Source organism: Malaclemys terrapin, chromosome 5, assembly GCF_027887155.1.
Source record: "Malaclemys terrapin pileata isolate rMalTer1 chromosome 5, rMalTer1.hap1, whole genome shotgun sequence".
Classification (NCBI taxonomy): Eukaryota; Metazoa; Chordata; order Testudines; family Emydidae; genus Malaclemys; species Malaclemys terrapin.
Window position 1 is genome coordinate 64,694,461 of NC_071509.1, and position 15,908 is coordinate 64,710,368.

Below are 15,908 nucleotides of genomic sequence, written 5' to 3' on the forward strand. Positions count from 1 at the left end.
ATAAGATGGATGAACTAGAGTACCTCGTGTTAAAGGAGGATATTGATATAATAGGCATCAAAGACAATCAATGGGACACAATCATTCTGGGGGTATAAAATATATCGGAAGGACAGAACAGGTTGTGCGGGGGCAGGGGGAGTGGTACTATATGTGAAAGAAAATGTAGAATCAAATGAAGTAAAAATCTTAAGTGAATCCACATGTTCCATAGAATCTCTATGGATACTAATTTCATGTTCTAATAAGGCTATAATATTAGGAATCTATTATCGACCACCTGACCAGGACAGTGATAGTGACAATGAAATGCTAAGGGAGAGAGAGAGAGGCTATCAAAATTAAGAACTCAGTAATAGTGGGGGATTTCAATTATCCCTATATTGACTGGGAACGCGTCACCTCAGGATGAAACGCAGAGACAAAATTTCTCGATACTTTAAATAACTGCTTCTTGGAGCACCTGTTACAGGAACCCACAAGGGGAGAGGCAATTCTCAATTTAGTCCCGAGTGGAGCACAGGATCTGGTCCAAGAGGTAACTATAACAGGACCACTTGGAAATAGTGACCATAATATAATAACTTAACATTCCTGTGATGGGAAGAACACCTCAACAGCCCAACGCCATGGCATTTAACTTCAGAAAAGGGAACTATGCAAAAATGAGGGGGTTAGTTAAACAGAAATTAAAAGGTACAGTGACTAGAGTGAAATCCCTGCAAGCTGCATGGACACTTTTCAAAGACACCATAATAGAGGCCCAACTTAAATGTATACTGCAAATTAAAAGAACACCGTAAAAAGAGCCACTGTGGCTTAACAACCATGTAAAAGAACCAGTGGGAGATAAAAAATATCTTTTAAAAAGTGGAAGTCACATCCTAGTGAGGTAAATAGAAAGGAGCATAAACACTGTCAAATTAAGTGTAAAAATGTAATAAGAAAAGCCAAAAAGGAGTTTGAAGAACAGCTAGCCAAAAACTCAAAAGGTAATAACAAAATGTTTTTTAAGTACATCAGAAGCAGGAAGCCTGCGAAACAACCAGTGGGGCCCCTGGAAGATCGAGATACAAAAGGAGCACTTAAAGACAATAAAGTCATTGCGGAGAAACTAAATGAATTCTTTGCTTCAGTCTTCACGGCTGAGGATGTTAGGGAGATTCCCAAACCTGAGCCAGCTTTTGTAGATGACAAATCTGAGGAACTGTCACAGATTGAAGTGTCACTAGAGGAGGTTTTGGAATTAATTGATAAACTTAACAATAACAAGTCACTGGGACCAGATGGCATTCACCCAAGAGTTTTGAAAGAACTCAAATGTGACATTGCGGAACTACGAACTATGGTTTGTAACCTGTCCTTTAAATCAGTTTCTGTACCCAATGACTGGAAGATAGCTAATGTAACGCCAATATTTGAAAAGGGCTCTACAGGTGATGTTCGCAATTACAGACTGGTAAGTCTAATGTCAGTACTGGGCAAATTAGTTGAAACAATCGTAAAGAATAAAATTATCAGACACATAGAAGAACATAAATTGTTGGGCAAAAGTCCTGGTTTCTGTAAAGGGAAATCATGTCTTACTAACCTATTAATGTTCTTTGAAGGGGTCAACAAACATGTGGACAAGGAGGATCCAGTGGACATAGTGTACTTAGATTTCCAGAATGCCTTTGACAAGGTCCCTCACCAAAGGCTCTTATGTAAATTAAGTTGTCATGGGAAAGAGGGAAGATCCTTTCACGGATTGAGAACTGGTTAAAAGACAAGGAACAAAGGGTAGGATAAATGGTAAATTTTCAAAATGGAGAGATGTAATTAGTGGTGTTCCCCAAGGGTCAGTCCTAGGACCAATCCTATTAAACTTATTCATAAATGATCTGCAGAAAGGGGTAAAAAGAGAGATGGCAAAGTTTGCAGATGATACTAAACTGCTCAAGATAGTTAAGACAAAGCAGACTGTGAAGAACTTCAAAAAGATCTCACAAAACTAAGTGATTGGGCAACAAAATGGAAAATGAAATTTAATGTGGATAAATGTAAAGTAATGCACATTGGGAAAAATAACCCCAACCATACATACTATGATGGGGGCTAATTTAATTACAACTAATCAGGAAAAAGATCTTGGAGTCATCGTGGATAGTTCTCTGAAGATGTCCACACAGTGTGCAGTGGCAGTCAAAAAAGCAAACAGGATGTTAGGAATCATTAAAAAGGGGTTAGAGAATATGATGGAGAATATCTTATTGCCCTTATATAAATCCATGGTACACCCACATCTTGAATACTGCGCACAGATGTGGTCTCCTCATCTCAAAAAAGATATACTGGCATTAGAAAAGGGCAACTAAAATCATTAGGGGTTTGGAACGGGTCCCATATGAGGCTAGGACTTTTCAGCTTGGAAAAGAGGAGACTAAGAGGGGATATGATAGAGGTATATAAAATCATGAGTGATGTGGAGAAAGTGAATAAGGAAAAGTTACTTACTTGTTCCCATAATATAAGAACTAGGGGCCACCAAATGAAATTAATGGGCAGTAGGTTTAAAAGAAATAAAAGGAAGTTCTTCTTCACACAGTGCACAGTCAACTTGTGGAACTCCTTGCCTGAGGAGGTTGTGAAGGCTAGGTCTATAACAGGGTTTAAAACAGAACTGGATACATTCATGGAGGTTAAGTCCATTAATGGCTATTAGCCAGGACGGGTAAGGAATGGTGTCCCTAGCCTCTGTTTGTCAGAGGGTGGTGATGTACGACAGGGGAGAGATCACTTGATCATTACCTGTTAGGTTCACTCCCTCTGGGGCACCTGGCATTGGCCCCTGTTGGTAGACAGGATCCTGGACTGGATGGACCTTTGGTCTGACCCAGTATGGCCATTCTTATGTTCTTATCTATATCTCGCTCCACTTCACTTTGGAGCTTCTCCTTATGAACCCCCTCCCAGTCTGTCTTGCTGCTACAGTTTTAAATCATACTACACGGACTTTCACAGTATTGATTTTATTTTGTATTTGGAATGCAGAAACTACCATTTAAAACTAGGAAGTCATGACAGAATGACTCACTGAACATTTCAGTCTCTCAATGACTATTACTGTTGAATTTTTATTTATTTATTCATTTATTAAGGTGGAAATGTTCTCTCCTCAATTATAGTAAAAACTTGGAAATTTACTTAGGTAGAGTTGGCTTTTTGTTGTTGCGTTTGCTTTGTTTTTTGCCTTTCCAGAAAACTGGTGAAAATTCATAGTTCACCATTTTGAAGTGCTTCACATAGACACAGCTCCCCATTCATGAATGAAAGTATATGCTCCAATTTTATGGCAATATGACTATAACAATTTCAGAAGGGGACATACTTACTTCCTGTCAGATTGCATGGAATTGTCCAAAGTGACAAGCACATACAATAATTACACAGCAATGATAGGCTGCACCCAAATTATATTAGAATGGCATTAGCTTCAGACAGCTCTCTTCAAAAGAAGGCAGGTTTAACAGGAACATGTAAATGTAGTACATACACAGAGCAGTAGTATGTGTCTCAAGTTATTTTCATGGCCAGCACAAGAGTGGATGCTAAATCAACCACAGTATAACATGATCACGCTGCAGTTAGTGCATGTCACTATTTATCTGAGAGAAAATTTCTGGCATCAAAATTTGCATGGTCTAGTTAAACTTCACTGGTTGATATATCTAACATTTAGCTTCATAACAACAGTTCTGACAGTAGCACTGCTCACAGCAAACTGCCACTGTCGTTTGTTCTGCTCCAGTGCTGCTTGACTGTCACAGCCTGTCATGTGGGAAGAAAGCACTAAATCTAACCCCATGTGACAGGGTTTAATCATTCCTATTACTCCTGTTGGCTGTTTAGGCCACCTTGAAGGATACAGCATATAGTTTTACAGTGTATAGTTTTAACCCACAAAGAATTCTTGTTCTATACACCAGAAATGTTACATTATAAAGTAGAAAGCTGGGTTGACCTGACCAGGATTCTGAAGCACAGTTATAGCTGAAATGAAAAGCGTTACTAAATTAAACAAATTTAAAACCTCAAATCATTGATACACTGTGGCCAAAATTTGCATCTCTTCTGTGCTATAAGATATGTTAAAGTATCACCTTGTCTTGGAGGTTTCTTTTGCACTGGGATTTCCAGCTCTGGCTAGAGATTCTGGCTTTCATGAGTATAATCAGATTTTTAATTCTTCTCATAATAAAAGAATATCTAGCAACCACTTCCACGCAGTGTTATTTTATTTATTTCTATTTTTAAATATGACTTCTGATGAGCAATTTTTAACACAAAAAATAAATAAAAAGTAAGACTGTTTTAGACACTGGAGCTGTGGAAACTGTTTACTTTGAACTAAAAAAAAGGACTCAGAATTGACCATAGTTTAAAAGTTTGACCTTCATCCACAAATAGCATTGATTTGTTAGAACTTTGTGTGTGTCTCTGAACTGTTAAATGAAACTGTCACAGTTCCAGGCAACTGCACCTGTATTTCCCCCTCCATGGTCCGGCAAGGGCACACACTCTAGATTCCAGGCTCCTCAGCCATCGCCTCTCTTTGTACAGAGAGAAACTTCTTCTGACTGGGGTATTTCCAGGTTGCACAGTCCCCTAACTATACTGTGATATCCCCCAGCAAAAGACAGACTGCCTAAGTAGGCCTGCTTTTATTCTGGCCTCAGATATGGCAGTGTAATTGCCATCTGTCATAAGTTACCACATAGTTCTTTCTAACAAGCACTTTTATTCTTAAGGTAAACGCATTACAGAGAAAACATGAAAAACAATAAAAGAACCTACATATATGCTAATAAGGTTAGCAGAGATCACCTCTAAAGCCAACAAGGGCTCTGGTTGGTTATTCGTCCCTCAGACAGCACTCAGGGTTTTTTCCTGTGGTCACCAGTTCAAAATAGCTTTCACTCAGAACTAGTCCTCAGTCTTATGGCGCTTCAAGAGGACAAAGTCCTTTCAACCCTTCCCTAAGTATCGGGGCCCCTGGATCAGATGTCCTGTCCCATTTGTGGATCAGAAAGAAGGCCCTGACTCAGTTTTAGCTCAGACTATTTAACCAAAAACCCAATCTTTGTTTGCTATTCAAACTGGATTCTCCAGGTACCCAGTATGTATGAGCCTCTCTCCAGGTCATGGTAGCTCTCTGGAGGTGTTACAACCTGAGTTAATTTGCCTAGCCACTCCTCACTGTTCTTCATTCCACAAGGACTGTGGACCCCCTCCTCCATAAAACTACATACAGTTCCTCAATAGTACATAAACATTTTCATTTTTAATACATTGAGTTCCTAAAATACTTGAACTTAATTCAATAATGGTTTAACTTAATTCTATAAAGTTTGTCCAGAATTTTGCAGATATTGTCACATCTGTCACAGCTCTGTCCTGAAGAAATGGGTGTAACGAGGGTGCAGTCCAGCTTGTTAGGGGAACCCACTGTCTTACTTCCTGTACAAGTTTATTCCCTGGATGGCATTTTTGCTACTACCTTTCATAAGTTCATATTTCAACTAAGCACATAATAAACATTCTATTAGCAAGCCAGTATACATCCTTCAAAAATCCATAGAGTCTCATTTTCAACCATCCTGTATAATTTCTCTCTTTAGAATCTTTGGGAATGAGCTCTTACATGTCCCTTGTTACCCAAAACCTTTTGGGTGTAAGCTTCATATCTAGTCCTTTCATTCCCACATGGACTGAGGTTAGTGTGTGTGATGTCCCTTTGTTTCCCAAGGGGTCACCTGGCTCAATGATGGATTGAGGTTCCTCACACCTCTGGAAATATTATAAGCCATTCTTTGGACCAATGGTAGAAATATTTTAGGGCTGCCTCCCTGTGAAGCAGCTGTCAGACATGAACTGCTTTTAACAGTAGAGGTGTTTGCCATAGCCAAACTCCTTTCTCTGCCCCACTTCACTGAGGTCAGCTAGTGGGGACCCTGAAGGCCTAACACCTCAGCTTCTATTGGGGGAGGTGGAAGAATATTGATCCCCCACCCCACTGGGGTGGCCTTTTGTTTCCCACACGTTGAATCAAGATGAGAAGACTTCCTTCTCCCCTCTGATTCAAGGTCTTCTACATTTTCACAGATCATTAAGCCGTCAGGGTATGTCTACACTTCAATTAAAAATCATGGCTGGCCCATGCCCGCTGACTCAGGCTCACAAGGCTCAGGCTAAGGGTGGAGATGGAGATGGAATTACGGTGGAGATGCTTGGGCTCAGGCTGGAGCCCAGGGTCTAGGACCCACAAGGTGGGAAGAATTTCCCTTCAAGTCAGTAGGTCTTGACCCTCTCCTGAAGAGGGAGGTGGTGTCACCCCTTCTCTCCTCAGGTATTTGTCTGCATAGACTGGAGATGTTACTCAATTGCTCCTGGATACTGATGAGGAGATCCAGCCCCCCATCTCCTTGTCAGCAATCTCATTTGTATTTTTGCATTCTTGCCTGTCCGGAAGTAACTGAGGAGGCCTGATTCACCCCTTCTACTTTCAAAGCCATAATATCATTTACCAAATGCAAAGAATATGAAATATGTGACAATACACCTACAACCAGTACCCCTGTACCTTCATAAGAATAGAAGAACAGTCATACCAGGTCAGACCAATGGTCCATCTAGCCCAATATCCCAATAGTCTACTAACAGTAGCCAATGCAAGATGCTTCAGAGGAAGTGAACAAGAATAAGGCAGTTCATTGAGTGATCCATTTATAGTTGTCCAGTCCCAGCCTCTAGTAGTCAGAGGCTTAGATACCCAGTATATGGGGTTGCAAGCCTGACCATCATGGCCAGGGCCAATGAGAGGGGGGAAGCCGGTACAAATTACCGGGGCCCGGAGGTCCAGAAGGGGGTCCGGGGCCCGGCTTCCCCGACTTCTCCCCCTCTCGTTGACCCTGTTTAGCCGGTCCGCCCTTGCAGGGGGGCCCTAAAAATTTTTTCACCAGGGCCCGAACCCACTCTCGGCGGCCCTGATCATGGCTAATAGCAATTGATGGAACTTTCCTGTATGAAATTATCTAATTATTTTTAAAACTCAGTTCTTTTGGCCTTCACAACATCCCCTTGCAATGAGTTGGCTGTGCATTGTGTCAAGAAGTAGTTTCCTTATGTTTGTTTTTAACCTGATGCCTATTAATTTCATTGGGTAACCACAGTTTATGTGTTATGCGAAGGGTAAATAACACTTCCTTATTCTCTTTCTACACACCAGGCATGATTTTATAGAGCTCTATCATTTATCCCCAGTTGTCTCTTTTCCAAGTTTAATAGTCCCAGTCTTTTTAATCTCTCCTCATATGGAAGCTGCTCCATATCCCTAATCATTTTTGTTGCTATTTTCTGTACTTTTTCCAATTCTAATACATCTTTTTTTTAAATGGGGTGACCAGCACTGCATGCAGTATTCAAGGTGTGGGGGTACCATGGATTTATATTGTGGCATTATGATGGATAGATAGATGATAGATAATAAGACAGAATCTAATCTATCTATCTAATCTCACATCCAGGGAGCATTTAGTGGGGTTTCACAACATGGGGTTTAACTATAGTCTTAGCAGTCCCAGTATCCCTCCATCCAGTGAATGTCTCCCCATTAACTACCATCTTCCTCTCCCATTGGTGATCTGATGGATCTGCAACCAGCCAGACATAGCATGACATGTAGGTTCAGCATGATCATCATATGCAGTCGACAGACTGGCTGGGTGACTCTTGAGACTCAGTCATATAGTTAACTCTGGGAGATTGGGGAGCAGCTGGTCTTTCCAGCAGTGCATTGAGACTCAGTAGGTGACATGGACATTCCTGGGTAAAACGACACCAATGGCCACTTTCCTCCACCTGTCCCAGGGCTTCTCGGAGGTGATTTCTTTCCCCTTGGGTGCGGTTAGTCCCCATTCCTGACCTCTAGCTTAGTCCCCATTCCTGACCTTCATCCCTATTATGTTTTCTATCAAACTCAGGACGACTATCCACATACTGGTCTGACAAATTCCCAGCTATATACAATATCTAGGACTTTTGTCTGTTAGCCATTATTTCAGGATGAGATGGCAAAGTTTATAGAACTGTTCTATTAATTTGTAGGCCTCATTAACCACTAATTTACATAAGCACTCATCTGAATTGAACGCTCAGTGTTAGTCATGTCCCTTTTTTTTTTTTAAACTTTCCCAAACCTTCTTCTATATGTTTCGGGGTCAGTTTAAGCTTTTGCAACAAAGCTTGTTTATATCGTTCACAATCTTTATAGTTCCCCATGTTCATAAGGGTGGAAATGTCCAAAGCCTTTGTCCCAAATAGTAGTGGAGCTAAATACCATACATGTCCTTCTGCCCAACCCAATTCAATTCACACCCATTTTAAAAGAATTTAGAAACTCATACATGTCATTCCCCTCCCTAAAATGATGAAATAATTTGGAGTCTCTTCCACCCAGCTGGGTGGTACCCGGTACCGGCTCCATTTACTGGACCACAGATCCAGTCTTGCAGTCTCTCCATCTTGAGCTGATTATGCCACTCCTTGCCTTTCTCCTCCTTGTGCTGGCGCTCCTTCTCTTCTTTCTTGTACTGACACTGTTGCTTCTGGTTTGCAAGCTGCTGGATTTCCAGATGCACTTGATCCCTCTCCAGCTGCAGCTTCTCCTGTTGAAGCCGTTGAGCTGTCCACATCTCCTGTTGCAGTGCTGTACAGGTCTGGATGGAACATGGCTGCTGCTTGTCAGCCTCTTCCCTGTTTTTCTCCAGGGAGTTGGTTCCAAGATTTTCCTCGCCCATTGGAGCCTCTGCTAGTGGGCTGGAAGTTCCCTGAGGACCAGGACCATTAGTCCTCTTTTAGTCAGACAGCAAATATACTACCTGTGTTTTGAGCTGCCTTTCTCTGCATAGCTCCATCAGCCAATTTTTCTTCAGAAGTTCATAATTCATTTTCCTTGGTGTCTCTTTTTTGCGATTCCTTTCCTGAAAAGACTATAGAGACTCTTCTCTGCTTTTTCTTTCTAGCATACTCGCTTTCATGGCTGTTGACACTTATGCAATTCACACTGTTACAGTTCCCACATAAGCTGCCACCATATAGGTCACAGTCAAGGTAATTGCACCTGAGCCCTCCCCTCCTCCCCCCCAGCAAGGGCACCTACTCTAGGTTTCTTGCTCCCCGGTTATTGCCTCTCATGGGTAGTGGTAGTGTAACACTGACAGACTCCTGTCATCGGTGGGTCAGATTGAACCTGGGACCTCTAAATCTTAGTCTGTGAGCCTCGGCTGCATGAACTAAAAGTCATATGCCTCTTAGCCAAGACTGTAGCAGATTCATCACTCTCTAGATGGTCTAGGTGCCACTAGAGGGGGACAGAGTGCCACACCAAACAGACATGGATTACAGTAGCTCTCTGGAGGTGTTACAGCATGAGTGCATTTGCCTAACCACTTTTCCTAGTTTCAGGAGGGCTGTAGTCCTCTTCCCCCATGGAACCACACATAGTCCCTCAATAGTACATGGACATTTGCCTTTTTAAAATAATGAACTCTTAAAATACTTGAACTTAATTCAATAAGATTTAATTATATTCAATAATAATCCAACAGAAGCTTTGTATGAAAGTGTGTGGTTTTTTTGGGGGGGGGGGGAAATCAGAGTCATTCGAGCTTGCGAACAATGTACTTTTTAAGATTGCTGATCATGTTCTATTTCAAGTTTGAATCATCGGGATGGGTGACGTGGGGCAAGTCACATAGTATTTTTCTCTACAGCCAGTAGTCCTACTTCCTGTTCTAACATACCAAACAACCTAGATAAACCAATGTCTTGCCCATAAGCAAATGGATTTGTTTGAAGATGTATTTCTTTTCAAAACCAAGGCCAACAAACATAGACCAATGGATTGCAACATAAAAAAATTATTAGCCCACTGTGAACTGAATTTTGTTCACAGAATTCTAGTTTTAACACCATTTACTTTCCCCAGAAAACTAGTGTGACCCAATCCTGTAGGTTCTTAGTATGAAACTTCATCTTTATGCTCAATGAAAGATTTCTTCTTATCTTAGAGTCACTAACACCAGTTTGTGTTAGTGCTATTTCATTTGATCTAAAATTGTGTAATATCATATCTGTTTTGATGGGTCAAGCAAAAAAACAAATATATCCTGATGGAGTAGATGCCTCAGAGGACTAATAATGGAATATAAAGACTTTCACCTTTAGGTCACTAATCTAGCTCAGACCTGTAGTGATTACTGTTTGGCTGTCTGTGTGAAAGAAATTGGTGGCCTTTTTCAAGTTCCTACCTAGTAGGTGTCCAAATCACAAAACCACCACCAGATGTGGCATTAATTAGCATCATGTTTGGCAATCGCATCAGCAGAGCCAAGAACCAAATGGTCATGGAACCATAACTATGTTCCCACTACCTGAAATACTAACTCCAAAATGGGGTTGAAACATCTTAACTGGGTGGCATGAGGAAGCTTGTCCTACAGCTGCCTATAGCTGGCTCTATCTGTGCTGTGGATAAAATTACTTCATTACTTGCAAAAAGTGTGGTAGCAAGCATTCATGGGTAAGTTTGGGTTTGTTTTTTTCATTAACGGTCTAGCTAACAGGAACCCAGTTTGGCTTTACACGCTCAGACACAATATACATACAAGCAATGTTTTCATTTCAATACACTTTTGTTGCCAACTTAAAAAAAAAAAAAAGAACACAGTGATCATGCTAAACACAAGGACTGAATATTCCCTCTATATTCTTCTCGGAAGAGAACAAACTTAAAAGGCCTTTTATCTTAGGTAAAAAGAGTTACAGTACCTATGGCAGATGGTATCACTTGTTCATGTCTAATTTTAGCCCACAACTCTACCACACAGTTGAAGAAAAGGGCACAGAATCTGATATTGTCACTGAGGTGAGGGGTGTGGGGAGACAGATAAAGTGAGAGTACTGCCTCTGGCTCAACTACTAAGCCTATAGAGGATAACTCACATTTAGTTTCTATGAAACAATTGTGAGATCATCTGAAAATATCTGATTACTAGCTAGCTAACTAGCCAGCTATATCTTGGCTGCTGCAGCTGATCCATCTGCAGAACACACTACATGCCAATTTTTGAATTATCATGGGCCGGGAGGGGGATCCATTAGTTAAAGATGACACAGCACATATTCTCACTGCTCTCTTTTTATCTCTTTGCCTCATAATTTAACGGGATATTTTTTCCTTGCTTCTTCAGTCTTTGGCAATGGTTCTGGATGCCAATGAAGCAGAACTTAATCCAACACCATGTAGTCATTGTGGAATAATTTCTTTGCAAGCTGAACACCTGGCCCACACCTTTGGGATACCTTCTAGCTTAGGTTGTTCAGTTACCTGTGGGAATTTTGATGACATTTGCAGATAGCCAAGCAAGAAATATTTCTGGTCTTTTTCCATGTCTTGTATTATCAACAAAATAACATAGTTAATACTCCCAAACTTTTGGATTCTGCTATTTCTATTTTAAATAACCCCAAAGAATCTACTAGACAAGGATATCAATATGAATCTTTGGATATGAATCATAATAGGAGATTTTCACATCAGGTATTTGATTTCATCTCTGAACTCTGAAGTTTCTGTGGTGTGAGTGGCAGCAGGAAATGGCTTTCAAACCCTTCCTAGCAGATGGAATAAAATCTGTCAGGTTATTAAATTACCACATTACTATTTTTAGTTTCTATTTCCAAATCATTTTTATTCTTTCTTCTTCTGTCATATGACATGTCATTGTTAATCAAATCTCAAAAACATTTCTATTTTGGAAACAAAGCGGGCATGCCTGGCACTTTATTACCCTTTGACCTGAAATATTTTCTCTACTAAACTGTTTTATTTGTCCAGCAAAGTTAGGGACTATTTGCATAATTTCTTAATATGTTTCATGTGTTTCAGAGTTCAGAAGTGGGTAAGAGGACAAAGAGACAAACAGTAGATAGGTATGCAGGGAGCTTTAGACATTAAAAGTTTAGAGATAAGTTTAGAGATCTGAAATGTGTTTCTCTACTGTGAGATTGCTCATTAAATGAGCTCTTCTATTATGATAACTGTAGCTATATATCAATATGGAAGAAAATATAACACAATGTTAACTGTAGTAGTAAATGGTACAATGTTGAAAGGAAACCAATGAGCTGATATTTTAGTACGTCAGCAGGGGATAGCAGTCATAACTAACCTTACTCAACGGCACCCACATTTTACTCAATCAAGGGCTGCATTGGCATCTTGTCAGCAGCCTGAGGATCACACCTAATTTGCATAAAAATGGAGTAGACTGTAGCCATCCTCAGCTTTAACACTGAAGTAGAATTCACAAAAACTGCAGGCCCCAACAAGAAATGCTACAGCTTGATCTTAATGGTATTGTATGAGGGGACCCATAGCCTCCAAGGGTCACACCCTCATATTAAAGACAAAAAATTCCTTAGTCCACATTTGGCCTTCCTGATCTATCAGGAACATTAACATTAAGGTAATCACATGGGTAAAGCTAAAAATGAAAATTCACCCATCAATGGGGTTGCCAGGTGTCCTGATTTCGACCGGACCACCCAGTCAAAGAGACCTTGGCGGCTCCGGTCAGCACTGCTGACCATGCTGTTAAAAGTCCGGTCGGCAGCACAGTGGGGCTAAGGGAGGCTCCCTACCTGGCTCCGTGCGACTCCCCGGAAGCAGCGACATGTCCCTCAGCTCCTAGGCACAGGGGTGGCTGGGGGGCTCCGTGCACTGCCCCCCTCTGAGTGCTGATTCTGCAGCTCCCATTAGCTGAGAACCGCTGCCAATGGGAGCTGCGGGGGTGGTGCCTGCGGGTGGAGGCAGCGCATGCCATGCAGAGTCGCCTGGATGCGCCTCCGCCTCAGAGCTGATGGACATGTCACCACTTCCAGGGAGCCACCCAAGGTAAGCACTGCCCAGAGCCTACACCTCGCACCCCTTCCCATGCCCCAACCCCCTGCCCCAGCCCTGAGTCCCCTCCTGCACTCAAACTCCCTCCTGGAGCCTGCACGCCACACTGCTCCCGCGGCCCAACCCTCTGCCCCAGCTCAGAACCCCCTCCCATACTCCAAACTCTTGGCCCTGGCCTGGAGCCCCCTCCTGTACCCCAAACCCCTCATACCCAGCCCCACCCTGGAGCCCACACCCCCAGCCCAGAGCTCCTCACCCCCTCCTGCATCCCAACCCTTGCCCCAGCCTGGAGCCCCCTACCATACCCTGAACCTCTCATTTCTGGCCCCATCCCAGAGCTCACACTCCCAGCCAGAACCTCACCCCCTCCCGCACAACCCCCTACGCCAGACCAGTGAAAATGAGCACGTGAGTGAGGGTAGGGGAGAGTGAGCAATGGGGGTGGGGATGGAGTGAGTTGGGGGCGGGGCAAAGGTTTTCAGTTTTGTGCGATTAGAAAGTTGGCAACCCTACCCATCAATGCAGTGTTACAGCACATCATATTAGAGAAAGTACATTTATTTGCAATCATGCAACTGGTTCTCCCTTATCAATTACTAAGACATATTTTTAGACAGATCAACATATCTTCATTATATGATGTTCCTTCTCCCTCCAAAGAAAGAAATCATATGTACAAACCCTAAATAAGGCATCCAATCCCATAAACCATTCCACCTAGCAAGATAAATTATGAAACAACTTTGGAAAATGAAGAATTGCAATTGGCTGACATGATTTCAAAATGGTGATATACAATGCATATAACAAAACTACCTGCTTGGTATTTGTTACCCACATCAGGTTTCACCATATTATTACCCTAATGAAAGAACAGAAAATATACTAGCTCAAAACTTTTTCAAATTGATTCCCATTGTTTGAAGTTTTACAGACTTTAAGACTCTGTAGCAGATAGAGCCAGTAGGAGCTTTTCCTAAAGTTTAGTTCTCTCTTCATCAACATCAATGCTGCTAGAAAAGACACTGTGAAAAAAAATGCAGTTTTTTAAAATAACTAAACTTTTTTGTGATCTGAGATGAATGTTAAGAACTTTACAAATGAGAGGCCTTCAGAAAGGAAGCCAATAGGAAGTAATTGGAACAGGATGCTTCACCAATTTAAAAGGTAAATACATTTTAAAAAATAACAGTAGTAATAAAAAAAAACCTTCCTCCACTAAATCCTAGGCTTCTGACAGACTTCCCCTCTTGATAGGATTACTTACCTGCTTATCATTAGTTAGCTCTGCCCAGTTAAAGACAAGAGCTAACCGAAGCTCAAATCTAAATTTCTCTGAGCTATCTGTCTTTAGCTTCTGTTAGGAAAAGTAGTAACAAAATTGCATCCTACGGGAATGCTCCTTAAAACAGTACCACCACAATAGAATCTAATCATCATCTAAACATAAAGAAAATATTTTAAAAGTTCATCTCTTCTTATGGAACTACTCTTTCAAGAAAAAGTAGTTTGTAGTGAGACAGAAATGCACTTATAGTAAAAATGATAATTTTGAAATATTTTTAGTATTTTTTAAAGGAAAATAACATTTTATAATTGCAATAAAATATTGCAGTGCTTAAATTACAGAGTAGTAATTCATGCCTACTGCACTCAACAGCACTCGGCCTTTGGCCTCTGCCTAACAATACACTAGAAAAGAATTATTACATTGTATTTCACATCCTGTCATGTTTTATTGCTTAATTAAAGCACAATGCTACTCAACATGACAAGCAATTGGACTATTACCATAATAGATTATAAACCAACCCAACATATTTTACCTTTACAACCTATTCTTCCTTTTTATACCCACATTACATATTGTCTGAACAAAGCCAGAGGTGCTGCTTACTTCTTTTGTCTGTAAAGTGTGAAGTGTGCATAGCAGAAAAGTAAATAGGAACATGGCTCCTCCCAGTTGGGGGTGAGGGCCCAGGTATGGACACATGAATCTTGGAGATGAGTGTGTGGTTGTGGAGTTGGTGTGAATGGAAGAGCTTTGACTTCCTCGACCATGGGATGCTGTTTAAGGAAGGAGGACTGCTGGGAAGAGATGGGATCCACCTGACCAAGAAGGGGAAGAGCATCTCCTTGCCAATCTAGTGAGAAGGGCTTGAAACTAGGTTCAAAGGGGTGACAGAAGCCTACAGATATGTATTAAAAATGGTGACCTAAAGAGAGGGCTAGAAGTTGGGGGGCAAACAGAAAATTATAATAGAAGCAACAAGAGTGAGAACATCTGCTCAATATCTTAGTTGTGTATTCACAAATGCAAATGGGTAGTATGGAGAATAAACAGGAAGAACTGGAAGTATTAGCACATAAGCTAAATTTCAACTTAATTGAGATCACTGAGAGTTGGTAGGATAAATCTCATGACTGGAATATAGATATAGTGGGGCACAGCTTGTTCAGGAAGGACAGCCAGGAAAAAAAGGGAGGAGTGATTGCATTATACATGAAGAATGTATGCAGTTTTTCAGAGGTCCAGAAGTAGGTTGAAGGCAGATCTGCTGAAAGTCTCTGGATGAAGACAAAAGGAGGAAAAAGTCAGGGGCAACTTTATGGTAGGTGTCTATGATAGACCATCATATCAAGAGGAGAAGATAGATGAGGCATTTCTAGAACAAATAATGATAGAAGTAACCAAAACACAAGACTTGGTAGTAATGGGAGACTGACTACCCAGACATCTGTTGGAAAACTAATGAAGCAAAACACAATGAGTTCTTGGAATATGTTGGGGACAATTTCTTTTTTCAGAAGGTGAAAGAAGTAACAAGTGGGGCAGCCATTTTAGACTTATCAGGGAGGATTGGGAGCAAATCTGAAGGCTGACAGCAATTTGGTTGAAAATCCT

At 41.2% G+C, this 15,908-nt stretch overlaps 1 protein-coding gene across 1 annotated transcript in view; it reads right to left on the reverse strand.

Moving 5' to 3' along the window:
• The window catches only part of TENM3 (teneurin transmembrane protein 3), a 982,465-nt gene that overhangs the window by 956,140 nt on the left and 10,417 nt on the right, over positions 1–15,908 (reverse strand). The window lies entirely within an intron of this gene.